Source organism: Artemia sp. Qi Xiang Cuo, chromosome 21, assembly GCF_049724085.1.
Source record: "Artemia sp. Qi Xiang Cuo chromosome 21, ASM4972408v1, whole genome shotgun sequence".
NCBI classification, from domain to species: Eukaryota; Metazoa; Arthropoda; class Branchiopoda; order Anostraca; family Artemiidae; genus Artemia; species Artemia sp. Qi Xiang Cuo.
Window position 1 is genome coordinate 6,088,984 of NC_142814.1, and position 13,794 is coordinate 6,102,777.

A 13,794-nucleotide genomic window follows, 5' to 3' on the forward strand; every position below is an offset into this window, starting at 1 on the left:
ACCAAACACTACTGAAATTCAAAATGAACTTTGAAAAATCAAGAAAATGTAACTGTGACAAGGTAAAACATAACCACACACTACTGAAATATTCCAAGTCTTGCTTTTAAGTGAATTAAAATCAAAAAGAAAATATAAAACTAAAGAGAATGTAACATTTGCTATTTAAACACCTACCAAACAATTCTGAAATTTTTCAACTCAAGATTTTAATTTACTGAAATTCAGTAAAATCTTTAAAAAATAACAAGAAAGTAACTGTGACAAAGTAAACAACAACGAAACACATCTGAACTATTCCAACTCTTGCATTTCACCGAAAGAAATTCCAAATGAACTTTGAAAAAAATCAAGAAAATGTAACTGTGACAAGGTAAACCACAACCAAACACTACTGAAATATTCCAACTCTTACATTTCAATGAAAGAAATTCAAAATGAACTTTGAAAAATATAAAAAATGTAACATAAAGAAAATGTAACTGTGACAAGGTAAACCACAACCAACCAATACTCAAATATTCCAAATATTGAATTTCAAAGAAAGAAATTCAAAATTAACTATGAAAAATCAAGAAAATGTAACTGTGACAAGGTAAAACACAACCAAACACTACTGAAATATTCAAACTCTTGAATTTCAACTAAAAAAATTCAAAATGAACTTTGAAAAATCAAGAATATGTAAATGTGACAAGGTAAATCACAACCAAACAGTACTGAAATATTCCAACTCTTGAATTTCAACGAAAGAAATTCAAAATGAACTTTGAAAAATCAAGAAAATGTAACTGTGACAAGGTAAAACACAACCAAACACTACTGAAATATTCCAACTCTTGCATTTCAACAAAAGAAATTCAAAATGAACTTTGAAAAATCAAGAAAATGTAACTGCGACAAGGTAAACCACCACAAAACACTACTGAAATATTCCAACTCTTTAATTTCAACGAAATAAATTCAAAATAAACTTTGAAAAAATCAAGAAAATGTAACTGTTACATGGTAAACTCCAACAAAACACTACATAAATATTCCAACTCTTGCATTTAAACTAAATAAATTCAAAATGAACTTTTAAAAATAAAGAAAATATAACTGTTACAATTTAACAAAATCCAAAACACTCCTTAAATAATAAAAATATATCATTTAAACGATAGAAATTCAAATGAACTTTTTAAAAACACTAAAATTTAACTTTGACAAGGTAAACCATGACAAAACACTACTGAAATATTCCAACTATTGCATTTCAAAGAAAGCAATTCAAAATGAAGTTTGAAAAATCAAGAAAATGTAACTGTGACATGGAAAACCACAACCAAACACTACTAAAATATTCCAACTCTTGAATTTCAGCGAAAGAAATTCAAAATGAACTTTGAAAAATCAAGAAAATGTAACTGTGACAAGGTAAACCACAACCAAACACTACTGAAATATTCCAACTCTTGCATTTCAACGAAAGAAATTCAAAATGAACTTTGAAAAATCAAGAAAATGTAACTGTGACAAGGTAAACCACAACCAAACGCTACTGATATAGACCAACTCTGGCGTTTAAACGAAAGAACTACGAAATGACCTATGAAAAATCAAAATATCTAAATGTGACAAGGTAAATCATAACCAACCACTACTGAAGTATTCCAACTCTTGCATTTGAGTAAAAGACATTCAAAATAAACTTTGACACATCAAGAAAATCAAGAAAATGTAACTTTGACAAGCTAAACCACACCCAAACACAACTGAACTAATCCAACTCTTGCATTTCAGCTAAAGAAATTCAAAATTAGCTATTAAAAAAAATGAAAATGTAATTGTAACAAGGTAAACCAAAAATAAACACTACTAAACTAGTAAAACTCTTTGATTTCATCGAATAAAATTCAAAATGAACTTTGAAAAATCAAGAAAATGTAACTGTGACACGATCAACCACAACCAAACACTACTGAAATATTCCAACTCTTGCATTTCATCGAAAGAAATTCAAAATGAACTTTGAAAAATCAAGAAAATGTAACTGTGAAAAGTTAAAACTGAGTCTCTAAATCCCTGTAAATATCTTTTAAAATATAAAAAAAATACTTATTTAAAAAAAAAATTTTATTGTTTAATGTCAAAAAAGTAAAGAAAAAACCACACGGAAACAGTAACCTGAGTCTCTCAAACCCCTTAAAGCTCTTTTAAAAGATACAAAAACTACTTATTTAACACAAAAATTTCTTTTTTAATGACAATCAATTAAAGAAAAACCAAACGGACTCAGGCAACTGAGTCTCTCAAACCCATTAAAGCTCTTTTAAAAGATACAAAAACTACTTATTTAAAACAAAAATTTAGTTTTTAATTTCAAAAAATTAAAGAAAAACCACACGGAATCCGGCAACTGAGTCTCTCAATCCCCTTAAAGCTCTTTTAAAAGATACAAAAACTACTTAATTAACACAAAAATTTCGTTTTTAATGACCAACAAGAAAAGCAAAACCACATGGAATCCGGTAACTGAGTCTCTCAATCCCCGTAAAGCTCTTTTAAAAGATAAAAAAACTACTTTTTTTACACAAAAATTTATTTTTTAATGAACATCAAGTAAAGTAAAACCAGACGGAATCCGGCAACTGAGTCTCTCAATCCCCGTAAAGCTCTTTTAAAAGATACAAAAACTACTTATTTAACACAAAAATTTCTTTTTTAATGACCACCAAGTAAAGTAAAACCACACGGAATTAGGCAACTGAGTCTCTCAAACACTGTAAAGCTCTTTTAAAAGATAAAAAAACTACTTATTTAACACAAACATTTCTTTTTAAATGACAATCAAGTAAATTAAAACCACACGTAATTAGGCAACTGAGTCTGTAAAACCCATTAAATCTATTATAAAAGCTACAAAAATTACTTATCTAACAAAAAAATTTCGATTTTGATCACAATCAAGTAAAGAAAACCGCCCGGAATGCGGCAACTGAGGCTCTCAATCTCCCTCAAGCTCTTTTAAAAGATAAACAAACTACAAATATAACACAAAAATATAGTATTTAATAAGTCTCAACTCAAGAACAACTACTCGGCCCTCGGCAACTGAGTCTTTCAAACCTCTTAAAGCTCTTTTAAATGATACAAAAACTACTTATTTAACACAAAAATTTCGTTTTTAATGACCACAAAGTAAAGAAAAATCACACGGAATTAGGCGACTGAGTATATCAAACACCATATATCTATTTTAAAAGATACAAAAAAAATTCTTAATTAACACAAAAAATTCTTTTTTATTGAACACCATGTAAAAAAAAATAACTCAGAATTAGGCAACTGAGTCTCTCAATCCCTGTAAAGCTCTTTTAAAAGATACAACAAATTACAATAAAGTAAATAAAATACACACGTAATCAGGCAACTTCGTCACTACATACAACTAAAGTACTGTTATTAGTTACATACACGTCTTATAGACCATAGAAATATCCATTTTAACTACTACCACTAAAAAAAAAATCCTATTGAATTATGCGACTGAGTCTCTCAATCCTCGTAAAGTTTCTTTAAAATTTACAAAACTGTTTATTAAGCACACACTTTTCGTTTTTATTTACCACCAAGACAAGAAAATTCACATTGAATAAGCCAACTGAGTCTCTCAATAACTGTAATGCTCTTTTAAATGTTACAAAAAATACTTATTAAACAAAAAAATTTAGTTTTTAATGATCAGCAATTAAAGGAAAAGCACACGGAATTAGGCAACTGAGTCTCTCAAACCCATTAAAGCTCTTTTAAAAGATACAAAAACTTCTTATTTAACACAAAAATTTCGTTTTTAATGACCAACAAGTAAAGAAAAATCACACGGAATTAGGCAACTGAGTCTCTCAAACCAATTAAAGCTCTAAAAATATTAACACAAAAAAAAAAAAAAACAAACAAAATTATAAAATATTTAAACTCAAGAAAAGGAAAATCAAACGGAATTAGGCAACTGAGTCTCTCAAACAGCTTAAATCTCTTTTAAAAGATATAAAAACTACTTATTTTAACACAAAATACAAGCAAGCAAATAACATGGGAATTCCTATACACGCAAGCAAATAATTGAGTTATTTTTACGTCACAATGTTTCAACTTAAAATCATTCTAATTATAGCATCCAATTTCTCATACTTTAATTAACTGTTACGCATTCTTAACCATCGGAAGTTTAACATCACATGTAATTAGTCAACTTTGTATATCAAACCCATAATACTCATTTTAAATATATAAAAAATACTTATTTTAACATAAAATACAAGCAAGCAAATAACCTGGGAATTCCTATACCCGCAATCAAATAACTGAGTTATTTTTACGTCACAATGTTTAAACTTAAAATCATTCTAATTATAGCATACCATTTATCATACTTCAATTACCTGTTACGCTTTCTTAACCATCAGAAGTTTAACCAACGTAAATTAAGTTATAGACAATACTGGTTTAATCTCTTGGCAAAGAATGTAATGACCTGTTTACCTAACAGAAAAACCTGTTTGGTACGGGGGCGTTGTAGAATAACATGGAGAGATACTCACTCTCTTTGAAAAGGTGTATACGTCTGGTAGAATTCAATATAAGCATTCTACTTATGACAGCCAGTAGTGTCAATCGGGGTAGGGGTATGTATACACTGTTTATTTTTGTCCCCTAAAGTTAAAAAATACCTTTTCTGGGGTATTTTCGGGGATAAATCTCTTTCTTTAGTATTTATTTATTGAAAAAATGATAAATATGCCCCCATATATTTCGAAAATACACACCCCCACTGAATTGTGTGAATTAACATGACAGTCAAAATCCTGTTCAATCTAGAAGATTTTTGAAATTGGTAAAATAATGGATTTTTGGCCACGGGAAAAGGCGATCCTTTTAAGGAATCCAATTTAGGAAATATTTTACCCTATTCCCCATTGGCAAACGATTAGGGTGTCTGATATATTTTACAATTTGACTTTCTTTATAAATTTTCATTTTGTTCCTCCTATTGAGGGGCTGGTGCCCCTCAATAGGATTTTTTTTTACATAATTTCGTTAATTTTTTTTTTTTTGCATCTCCATTGCAGAAAATCGAAAAAATCACAAAGTCCTTATTCCCCAATACATCTTGAAAAATACATTTTGCCCATCTGCCCGCAATTGGCGCCTCTGCTTCTGTTAAGTTTTGATATAGGGAAATATTTCTGTTCTTTTCGTGAAGATCTACATATTGATTGATGCAAACAGCATACGCTTTAAAGAGACTTTTAGAATTTTCTAATACCAGATTTAATGTAGTTTGCTTTTATCTAACAAGAGAGTAAGGTGGTTTTTGACGAATCCAAGACTGTTGTTACAAAACTGTTTTTTGATGAAGTTTGTCCCCTTAGAAGCCATACGCATACGTTTTTTGGAAAATACTTAAAGTAAATCACGTAATATTGTGATCATCAGGAACAAAAAAAACGCCCAACGTGGGGCTCGAACCCACGACCCTGAGATTAAGAGTCTCATGCTCTACCGACTGAGCTAGCCGGGCTTGTAATAACTTGAGAATATTCTACTATATGCTATTAATTGCAAATCCTAATAAAAGGTTGAAATTAAAAACTTTTGGAGTGTGTTTTTTTTAATTTAGACGAATTCTTCAGATGTGGTATATGATTTGGTAAATTCCAGTTTAGCTACTTTTTGCTATCTTGGAAAGGGGTCAGGTGAGGAAAATGAAACTTTTAGGCATGGTTATACAAACTAAAGTATATCCTGGGAAGGTATTTTGAAGTACCTACCTCCATTCCTTCTCCCTCTAGAGGGCAGTGACCTTTGGTGACCTTTAAAAATCGTTGTGTTATAAAAGTGAAACCTTGCAAAGTAGATCATCTGCTTAAATGAAGTACAAAAAAACTGTTTTCAACTTCACAGGTTTGCTCAATCCTAATTTATGAGGTTTCACAAAATCTGAAAATTCATTTCCTAAATTTAGAAAAAAAACCATTGATTTGGCTTAAAATTCTATTCTAATTACAAGAATTGTATTTTCAGAAATAAGGTGATCTACGTCCAGCACTCGACACATTTGATCTCAGCAGATTAGCCTAATCGTAAACCAAATTGAGATCCTGGGAATAATGCACAGTGGTGCCAAAATACCCGTTTTCTCTCTTAAATTCAATCAAAAACAACAATGGACTCATGAAGAACAAAGGGCTCGTAGTACTTCGGGATCCCTAGTCCCTACTCGTAGTCTATAGATAATTTTCTTAATTTTTCGTTTGAGATTATCTAGGTTTCTTAAACACTTCCAAATTTTACCGAAACCAACATTTTGATAAAATTTTGACAAAAATGTGTCAATTTCTTTTGATGTGGATTTCTAGCCCCTGCTTGGAAGAATCAAACGTAACTATTTGCATTTGTAAAGGTAATAAGTTTTATTATTGTGCTAGTTGAGCATTTTCATTGGAATGCAAACATATAGAAAATAATTGAAAGCATAAGTGCTAAAAAAGATAATTTTTTGTATTATGCTGTTGAATCGAGATAAAAAAATATCCTATCCGGCTGATTCACATTGCCGTTTTGATTAATTCAAATTAAATAAGATATGATAATTTTTTAGTTTAAAGGTTTAAGCCCCCCCCCCCCTGTATTTGCGTTATTTCCCTGAGTACCCAGGTCAAATTTTATGGGAATATTCTGGGTTAGACACATGTCCAGGCTATTTTCGAGGAGGTTGTGCGATTCCAAAAATAATTTCTTTTTGGTGGGACAATAATAAAAAAAATAATTAGGTTTTATATGACAATTACAATAAGAAGTGTCCAGAAACTGAAGAAAATTCAGGATTTTGGAGAAGGCGCCCCGAAGTCCTTCCCTGCAGACGCGCCTGTCCCGGTTTCCCTGAAATTGAGTCCGCTGTGAAACTTGGAAACCTTGGACTGTTTTGCTTAAAATGCGGCCGCGGAAAACCAATTTTCAAAGAACAAAAAGTTTGCCGTTTCGATTGATGCAAATTAAAAATGGATGCTGTTGTTTTCTAAGAGAGAGTTTTAAGACACCCCCCCCCCTCGGTTGGGCTCTGGTCATTTTCCACAAAAAAAAAGATTTGGTTGTGTGTTTAAAAGCTTCACATGAAAGTATTTGGTGTTTTTTTTCTTTTTGTGCTGAAACCAAGAGAAAGCCTTTCCTTTCCTGGGTTATGCTAAGAGATAAGCAAATCTTGCTCTTTCTCTCTTTGTAGGAACCTTTATCGATCTAAACTTTCCAACTTTCCCAGTTTGTCCTGGGACGACTCTTTATAAAGAATACAAATTTCACCAGGGTCTAGACTGTGGATCTGTGAATGAAGTTTTCTAATTTCTGTTTAAAGAAATCTTTGATAATGTTGTAGGACTGAAAATACCTTGTCTTAGGATATTTATTTGGATTAAATGATGGCGTTAGAAATGTTTTTCTAGGCGGGTAAGGAACTATTCAGTATTTTGGTCTTATAAGGGGGGATATATCCCTCACAATATGTATATACCTCATGTAGTCTCATTTATACCTCTCTGGATTGTAGGCTTGTGAGAAGGGGGGGGGGGGCTTTGGGCTCCTGCACGCTTCATTTTTTTTGTAATTTTCACAATTTCCTTGTATTATCTTGTATTCCGGGCCGTATCCAGAATTTTTTTGGTGGGGGGGGGGGGCTTTACAAAATAATTTTTTCGGGGGGATTAAAGGAAAAAACTTTAAAAAACATCATAAATTTGTTTATAATAATTTTTGTTACGGTTTTTACAAGTGGGACAAACATTTCGGGGGTTTATGTATTATTAAACATTATTGGTTTGGTTTATGTATTACTAAACATTGGTTTGGTTTATGTATTATTTTTTTCATCAAGAGGTAGACTCAGGCCCTAGGCTTTTTTGTACGTATATTCATTTAGATAGTACTCGTATAGATAGCTCGTTCTTCCTTGAAAGAAAAAAAAAACTTTTTTTAAATTTTCGGAAGACCAATTTACGTTCAATTTGATGGTGTTGTTGTTTATAGTCTCATTTTGATCTTTTTGAAAGCTACTTTCTTGTTTGAATTTTTTTGTTTATACACAATTTTTTTTTTTATAGGCTAAAACGAAACAATAGTAAAAAAAAAGAGAAAAACAAGGATTGAACTTTGATGAGCCGCTGAGCCGCTTCTTGGCATCCTTACATCAGGAACTCCACAACGATTGTTATGGTGGGAAATTTTGTGCATAGTGTTTAGCTTCGATTTTAACCCTTTTGTAGTTAGATGGATGTAATCACAACTTTTTTATATGGTCTTCGGGTCCTCCAATATAAATTATATAATATTATTATTATTATGGGGCACTAGTATAATCCTATTTATGTCAAGTGACATTTTTGAGACGTTTCAGTTTTTAATTTATTTCTATTTTGCCACACATTGAAAATATGGCTCGTATAGACCACATTACACTCGTATACAAATGTGCGACCCTTGCACTTTTTCAGGGGGCGATATCGGCGACTAATCCCACGTTACAAGAGCAAAATCCACTATTTATTTTTCGAAGGATGACAATTTTCCAGTGCAGAAGGGTGATCGGTGATCTGACAAGCCAGTGAAACATATGAACTAAAATGCAAATATTTCGGTCAAGACCTCCGCTTGACCGTCCTCAGTGCAGGATAATAACATCAAAATTACTAATAAAACTCCATGGATACTATAAAAAAATTTTCAAACCTTGAAACGAAGCGCAACTAAAATTTGAATACCCTCTCCATGTAACGGTGAAAGGGTAACTGAATGAAAAAATACAGTACTGAATGGGAATTCAATTTTTTATTTTATACAGAGCATTTTTAAAAGCTAAACGCTTTCCAGGTAAAACATCATCACAAATTAGGTTAGGTTGCAAAATGTGATTTTTTTTTTTTTAATATTTGAGTAAAAACTATCAGAATTTATTATTTCATTATAAATGGGGCCTGAATAGATTTCCCCCGTGTTTTTATTGAGAGCAACCTTTCGGTGAATTTACCTTTTTATCTCAACTGCCTCCCTGGAAACTTGGATGAGACCTGTAACAGGGGCAATAATGGAGGTGTTATCGAATAAAACGAAATGGTGCGGATTATCATACACATGCTGAGCCAAGGCGGATTCAAAAGTCTCGGGGATTTGGCAAAGCTCCATAGCTTTGTCGGTTCAGGACCTGTGTTCCAACAATCTCTCTCCCAATTTCTTATGGGTTCTGCCAACATAGAAACAGCCACAAGAACATGGAACCCTATAAAAACTACTGTCCAAAATAGGGCTCGTTTTATCTTTGCCGCTGTTAAAATAGTTCTGGATTTTATTAGAATTTTCGAAGATGACATTTAAGTTATGTTTTTTAAGTATTCTTTGCAATTTGTCACCTAATTTGCGAAAATAGGGCAAAACAGTAAAAACTTTCTTATCACCCACTAAATATATATATATATATATATATATATATATATATATATATATATATATATATATATATATATATATATATATATATATATATATATATATATATATATATATGTGTATAAAGAATACAAGTTCGATCCTTTTTTTTTACTGAAAGCAAAGAGCAACATTGAAACTTAAAAAGGAAATAAAATTATTCTGTACATCGGGGGGGGGGGGGGCTGCCCCTTCATCGACCCCCGTTCTTTATACCAAGTTCTATTAAATACTTATCATTCAAATTCAACGGCCCTTGTGTTTGGGCAGTCTTTCTCAAAGAATTGTGACAAAAAGTCAACGTTTGGTGTCAAACAATAAGTATCTTAACCCTAATCTTAGAAATTGATCTTAGGCGTGCCATATCTCGGTTTAAGTGGTTTCAGGATGAACGGCACCCTGCGTACTAATTATGAATTGCAAATGAGATCCTCAGACAGACACATATGTTAACTCTTACGTCATTTATTTGTCAAGACTCCCTCAGCGTGATTGCATCCGAATTTTTCTGTGGAATTTGTCCATTCTGTTCACCAATTCTTTTTAAAGCTGTCATTAGTAATGGCATAATTATACGCTCAACAGTGTGTTAACAGTAAATCATGATTGACGGTTTGTAGTTCTAAATATTGAATTCTGTGACATTATACTGACAAATCGTATGGATAAAATGGGTCAAACGACTAGTTTTATGTGATGAAAATGCTGCTTCAAAATGCATAACACATCAATTTCAGTGTTACCCATCAAAAATTACGGGCCTGAGAAATTTTCGAAAAAGAGGGGCAACACCCCCCAAAATTCAAGGAATTTCAATGAAAATCGGTACTTGTGCATTATAACTAAACCAGCGCTATAGACTTTACAAGGAAACCAGACAAACGAATGTTTGCTAGATAAATTGAATGCAAAGCGTGGTTTCTCATTGCGTTTACAATATTTTAACGATTGCTTTTTGGGGTTTAGGGGGGGGGGGAGGTACCGAGGTTAGGTTACGTATTTAATATATGCTATGCTTACCCCCCCACCCCCCTAATGTGCAAATATATAGCCCAAATTTGTTTCTAAGCAATTATATATTCATCCTATTTTGTTTTATTTCCTTAGCATTAACCAAACTTGCCTTCTTTCGTGTACAGCGCTGCTTTAGTTATAATGCACACGTACCTGAAAATCACACCATCAGATTCAGCTTATCAGAGAACCCTAGTGTAGAAGTTTCACACTCCTATATACAACAATGTGGAATTTTGTATTTTTTGCCTGAACAAAGATCAAGGATGCGTGTTTATTTATTTATTTTTTTTTTTTTGTACCATGAGTGATCCTATAAAAAAAAAATAGTCATAAAGTATCAGGAGAGGGTGTATTCTAATATAAATTAAAAGTTCTAGTGCCCTTTTTAAGTGACCAAAAAGGTTGGAGAGGAAATAGCCCCCCCCCTTCCACGCCCTTTTTCCCCTTAAGTTGTCTGATCAAAATTTTCAGATATTCATTTTTTTCAGCCTGGTTGAAAGATCCAATAACTATTTATTTTGCGGTACCGTGACCGCCCACAGTCCGTGGGGAAAAGCCTGTAAGTTATGAAATTTGCCCATTGTTTACTTATAGTATTTATTAATGGGAAGTGTAGAGACATTTTTCGGATGAGGGGTGTTTGTGTTTGGGGTGAGTTCCCACAGGAAGAATTTTACGGGGGGGGGGGGGAGTGAACTTTCCAGAGAAATTTAACAATGGGAGGATTTGACAAAATAACTTTATGAAATTCTTGCTATTTGTCTTACTTTCTCTTTGCCAGCTCAATTTTGCATAAGGAGATGTTCCATGGGAATTGTCCGGGGGCATTTTTTCTGCGTATTTGGATTTCCGGAAAAATTTCCACAGAAGGGGGGGGGGAGTCCGGAGTTATCGAAAAAGCGATTTGAAATTAGTCTTTTTCAAATGAAAGTATGCTCAGGAGAATTTTTCTGGCTGAATTGTTTGCAATAAGTTTTACGGGGGGGAGTGATTTCAGTGAGGATTGAACTGTCCGGAGGGAATTTGACGGGGGGAGTATTTTACGTGGGTGGAAATTTCCGTGGAGGAGTTTCTCGTGAGGGGGGGGGGTGGTAATTTTTCATGGAGGGTGAGTTAGATTCACTGGCATTATTTGAAAAACGATCAGAAATTAAATAAAACAAAAACAAGCTTTTTGAACTGAAAGTAGGCTAAGGAGCAACATTAAAACTCAAAACGAACAGAAATTAGTCCGTACATGAAGTTGTTGCCTCCCTCCTCAATACCTTGCTCTTTACTTTGAAGTTTGACTGTGTGTCCCAATTTAAGAACGGCTCCTCAGACACAAGGACCTTTAATTGGAATAGGAAGCTTTTTTCAAAAGTGCTAAAACTTTAGCGCGAAGAGCAAGGTATTAATCCGGGGGGGGGGTAACCCCTTCATATACGGAATAATTTCTGTTCGTTTTGAGTTTTACTGTTGCTCCTTATTTTCAGTTAAAAAAAAAACTTGTGTTTTTAATCTTTAATACATTTAAGATATGGTATGATTTACTGATTGAGCACCCTTAGACAGTGCTTCTAAGTAGGCTCACAACACTTTGAAATAACTCGATATTAAGCTTATATATTAGCCTATATATATTAGCCTATAGTTAGCGAGAAACTCTCTAAAAGACGATTGGCAGTCGATTGAAACTGGTGACTCTGTCAAGTGTTGTAACTAGGAGAGGGGGAGACCACCCCAGGTGGCACTTTTCTGGGGATGATGCATCACTCCCCTAGATTTGACAAACGAATGAATCCTTTGGGCCAGTGCGGGCTAAAAAATCAAAAACAGACACCACATGGTCCTATTTTGAGCTCCTAACAATACAGCCGGGTTGTAAAAAGAAGTACCCTTTTGAAGAATTGCAGAGCCAAGTTTTGACAATATGACCAAGTATATACCATTGGTGTGGCCAAAGGGCATCTAGGCCAGAACATCTCCCCCTCAAGACTCTAAAATTGGGCTGCGGAGACGTGCATATAGGTTCTTAAGACTAAAAAAGCAAGCTAGTGTCTCTTGGTAACAAAGTAGTTTTTAGATTATAGTTAAAAATATCCCCCCCCTCCGAAAAATGATTAATTGAAGATATTCAATTTGCGAGAATTAGTCATGTAATTGATCTCCAGAACCAATAATAACTACCAGGGTCGTATCCATGATTTTTTTTTTTCGGGGAGGGTTACAAAAATAAAATACGCATCAAAAGTTTGTTCTGTAGGCTATTCATTTTTTACGTTTTTACGAGTTAGGCAGACATTTCGGGAGGAGGGGTTTCAAACCCCCTAGATCCCCTCCCTGGATACTACTTTGATAACTACCATAATTATTATCAAAATAATTTGTTTTTTTGTGTTTTTTTTCTCCAAGAAGTGTCACTTCTTACCAAGTAAATTATCAGGAAGTGTCTAGCTGAGTTAGCAAGTTAGAGAGTTGTTTGCTGTGGACATTCCTCCTCTAGTCCTTATGTCTTTCGTCCACTCCATCCCCGTCTTGCCGTATTTTTGTGTATTATATGTCTTTTAATGGGGAATAGACTAACACCCCATACCACTTGCGATTGCCCCGTAAAGCCAAACGTAGTGTTTCTGGTTTCCTGAAAAAGTTGTCTTTTCGAGCTGTGTTAGTTTTTGAACCCGTGGGGGATATAGCGATTATAGAAGAGAATTCTTCCTCGAGCGGTAAGAAGCTTAAAGATGATTCAAGGTCGTCAATTGAAAAAAGGCATGGAGGTGGAGTCCTACCAAAATGGTTAAGCCACTGGAATTGAAATCCTGAGAACAGGGGTTTGAGTCCTGGTGTTGCTGATATTGAACGAGTGTCAATGGTGTGACTCTGTAAGCTCAGCCAGAGCCGACCTAGACGTGGAGAAATCTGGGGAAAAACACGGCGAGCGTCGGATGATTTGCCCCCAACCACACACTGTAGGCTACTCCGACCGAAAGCAGTGTATCAGAAGATTGGTACCTGCGCAACGCATACCATTTGATCAGCAAGCGAAAAAGTTTTTTAAGTTTAAGTGGAGATGCAATACTTAAAAAAATTGATTTTTTTCCACAGTCATTTGTTTGCATAAACTGAAACCCTTGTCTATTATCGCTTTGCTGTCTTTCTCAAAGGTGGTTTCTAGAGAGTTGCCCATCGGGAAAACTAAAACAAATAATCTTCTAGCGAGGGAGATTTCCAAACAAAATTAGGTGTCGAAAATCTATTCTGGCTTAACAGGCTCTAGGATAA

The 13,794-nt window shown here is 33.7% G+C and overlaps 1 protein-coding gene and 1 non-coding gene across 2 annotated transcripts in view; one reads left to right on the forward strand and one right to left on the reverse strand.

Moving 5' to 3' along the window:
• Positions 1–13,794, forward strand: part of RhoGAPp190 (Rho GTPase-activating protein 190) — a 321,622-nt gene that overhangs the window by 105,631 nt on the left and 202,197 nt on the right. The gene's annotated exons all lie outside the window — the stretch shown is intronic.
• Positions 5,494–5,566, reverse strand: TRNAK-CUU (transfer RNA lysine (anticodon CUU)). Its single transcript has one exon. It is a non-coding gene; the product is annotated as a tRNA-Lys (tRNA).